We start from the raw sequence: 4,250 nt of genomic DNA on the forward strand, positions 1-4,250 counted from the left end.
TGCTCAAGCTTGTTAATAGTGTTTATAAACACTAATAGTGTTGATTAACACTCTGAGGCTACTAATCTAGCAAAGGGGAGCCATTCCAAAGTGTTTCTAAACACTAAGAGTGTTCTTAAACACTAATGGTGTATCTAATCACCAATGCAAGTGTCATTAGACGCTAGAAAAGTGCTCTTAAGCACTAATAGTGTTGCTAAACACTAATGGTGATCTTGATCACCAAACAAAGTGTTCTTTGACACTAATAAATCTAATCTCCATCAGAATTAGTGGTTGGGCACAAACCCTAAGTGCTAAACCATAAGCTTCACCATCTTAATCTCCTTTTTATGCAACATCCTTGGCTTGATGAAGGGTTGTTGCACTCTCATAAGCCTTTCTCTTTCTACTTAAGCCAAAACATCACAAGTTTTTGGTTTTTTCTTCTTCATAAATCAGCCCATTACTCTCTAGTAATCTCCTTGAATACCCAATGTCAAAGGACGACACCCAAATTAAGAAGTTCTCAAGAGAGGGAATCCACACTTGGCAAGTCCTTGTCAAGTACAAGATGATGTCCAAAGGTTTTTGGCCATTCATCTCCGGCACTAGGGTTATTGATCGAACTAAGTTTGAAGATATTGAAGACGATGAGAGGGCACAAGCCATCATCATGCTTCATCTTGATGAGGCTCTCATTCACCATGTGGACCAGCTTCCGACTGCAAAGGAGAAATGGGATGAGCTTGACAAGCTCTATGGAGCTCGGGTAAGAATTCCAAGATCTCACTTAAAATTGAATTTTTCAGCTTGGAACTCAAAGAGGGAGACGGCATTGGAGCCTTCATCTCTCACTTGAAGGGACTTATGGCTCAACTTGCATCAGTGAATGCGAGAATGGATGAAGATGATGCAGTGGTTGTTTTGCTAAAAGCAGTCAAGAAGGTGTACCCCACCTTAGTCACCACCCTGAAGAACATACCTAATCCCACCCTTGAAGGAGTCATTCAATCTTGTCTTGATGAAGAAAAGATGCCAAAGGGAGGAGTTGAATCTTCAAATACAACAACTTCATCGAATATCGAACAAGCTTTATCACATCAAGTGATCAAAGTAAGATGTGTCCATTGCAAAAAGGTGGCTCATTTGGCAAATAATTGTTGGATCAAATATCCCAACAAAATGAAATGTAACAAGTGTAAACAAATGGGACATATCACTTCTAAATGTCCTAACAAAGAGTTAGAGGCTAACTTTGTATCAGCCTCTAACTCCACTGAGAAATTGTTTTAAATCTCAATGTAACCACACCGATATTCCTAACCTTATATGCCTAATGTCATAAAGGCATCCTATGTCCAATACCACCTATTCCAATTTTTTTCATAGTTGTTATTGAGGGGGGGTATTAAGAGACTAAGGTTATGTAAAAGGGGAGGAGAAGGGTGTGTGTGTGAATGGACTTATGGTCCACTAGCTCACCTATTTAAAGGTGGAGCTAGAAGGCATTTCAAGAGCAAGAAGCTTAGTTGTACTTTGAGCAACTTAATAAGCAAGATATTTTCTTATATTTTGTGAGTCTCTCTCCTCCACATATTTGATCTAGCATGAGCACCACGAAATTCTAACAAGTTGGTGGGTGAAGTTATTATCGGGGTGGAAAAGTATAGGGATGGTCCAGGATACGCCATGAAGCTGGTGTATATCATGTGTGAGGTTTAGTATGGTTTAGGACCAACATATGCATGACATATTGGTGATAATATTTGGGTAGATAGCTTGTTGAGGTGGCATGAAAGGTAGATATGAAGTAGAAGTTTGTCATGCAAGCCTCCTTCTAACATGGAAATGGCTTGAGGCCTTTAAAGAAGGCATGGAGTTCGTAGAAGCGGTCCATGCCCTGTAAGTGGTGGAAAAGAAACACCATGGAATGATAAGCAGAGATGATTATATACCTGAGGATTGGTATCATTATGACATGCATTCAGTGGATGATGAGGTGGATGGTGATGATGATCATCATGTTGATGATGATATTGATGTTGATACTTGTACACATGGTCATGGTCATACACATACATGTGATGACATTGATGTATCACACCCACATACCTATGATGATGTATCGTGCACACACACACATGATAATATTGAGCACATCGAGCATTACGAGCATCATAGTGCTACCTATCTCTATTCCTAGTGATCATAGGGATACATTAGGTGACCATAGTGATGTGTTCCATGATCTTGATGGGCATTTGACTAGTCATGATCATTCGGCTAGTCATATATCTTTAGTCACACATGGGATTGACACTTCACATGTCGTTGAGCACATCATAGACCATGAGGAGCATAGACCCGAGGTTCTAGTATTAGATGTGTTGGGATACTCTTGTAGATTTGTTACATGTGGAGAGATTTTGGATATGACCACTACTCCTACTTTTCATAGCATTCTTGGCAGCATTCGAGTGGATTGAGTTGTTGGCTATGATTGAGCAGTCAGGGATAGTGCATGAGAGTAGTGATGAGTTCATAGAGGTGAGACATCGTAGGAGTATGCATATTGATCATATTTCTAGCATATCCTATGACATTGACTTTGAGAGTTATACAGTTGATCTAGGTATTTCCTTAGATCCACTAATATTGGGAGATTGATCTATCATGGGATTTAGGTCATATAGGGACACCAATGATGGAGTTGGTCTATACCTTTGGGGATGACCTTAGTGACCTTGGAGATTCCATTAACAGTGAGTTAATTGATACCACTTATATCTCTTGTGTAGACACTTGGTCAGGGCTTAGTGATGACAATCTTTATGACGATCCAGCTTTTGTTTTAGAGGGTCACATACTTATAGAGTGTCATACACATGGAGATATTGTGCATGGGTCAAATCATACTCATACATACATAGATATGGTGGATCATGCTTTCGACTTCTTTAGTGGTGCTACATATGACGGAGGCATGAGTTCACATTTGACTCTATATGAGGCCGACCTTGAGCTATGTTCATTTGGCTCTTTCGAATGTCGGCACGATCGTGTGTTCTTTCGAGTCAGGACATTTTTCTTTGGATGCATTCTTTGCCATTTGAGGAGCATAGTTTGTGGATATATGGATCAACATTCATATGCATCTATGACATATTCCAGTCTTGGCATACACGATGATTCTTTTGTGTGCCAAGACCACTTGACATTATGGTCAAGAGTTTCGAGCTTCTTTGGCGGATACCTTTCATGCCAAATTCACAGTGTGGAGGATGAGCTTATGAGTTTTCCTTTTGACCCTGGTACTACTATCTCTTTGGAGTCGAGCTTTAGGCTTTTGATACAGGAGCTACTACCATTCCAGCTTCGACGGTTTGAGGCATATACCATACATATCCCATGATACTCGACTAGATTCGTCATCATCGTCGACAGTGATTCCTTATCTACTCCACTTGCACCAGAATATCATGGAGCCATTGCCTTGGATTTTTCATGCCTCGGATTTTCATTTGATCTAGGAGGTTGCATATATAGCTTCATCATCAAAACGAGAGTCCTCTATCCTTTCCATTTGACCCAGGGAGTCATATGATTCATGCACGGGTCTTTCGTTACATTCAGTCATGGATGTGATTTTTCTTGGCTTTTGTACATAGCCACTTGTATATGTTTTTTTACTTTGGGCACAACCACCCTTTGATATTTCGAGGATGAAATCATTGTAGGAGGGGATGGTTTGTAATGAAGTAGGTTTGGGTGCACATGCACATGGGGTAATGGGGCCTAGGCACTCGGGCTTAGGGACATTTACATGTGTACTTTTAGAGTACCCTATATGAGGCATAGGGCTCATGGACATTGTACCCTTTTTGATCATATTCACTCTATAGACATTCATGTCTTCTTGGTGCTCATGCCCAAGCTTCCATGGCCTTCTTGGCTATTACCTTAGGATGGTGACCCCCCACACCCATGTTGTCACTCCATGCTTTGAGTGGCTAGGATGGTGACCTACACCCATGTTGTCACTCCATGCTTTGAGTGGCAAACCCTAGTTTCTTGCAAAGGTATTGGAGCCCTTGGCTTAGGTCCTTGCTTAGGGAGTGATTAGTGTTAAACCATTTTTAAAATTGATTTTCATACAGTTTTTAGATTTGCTAATTTCTTATTTGACAGGATTAGCAAAGAGATTTCTATTAATCATTTTTGAATTTGTATTAAACACTATTTTTTGAACCCTAATCTAGTTTACTGTT

The sequence above is a fragment of the Cibotium barometz genome, chromosome 19 (genome assembly GCF_041138505.1).
Source record: "Cibotium barometz isolate CiBa-2024 chromosome 19, ASM4113850v1, whole genome shotgun sequence".
In the NCBI taxonomy this organism is placed as follows: domain Eukaryota; kingdom Viridiplantae; phylum Streptophyta; class Polypodiopsida; order Cyatheales; family Cibotiaceae; genus Cibotium; species Cibotium barometz.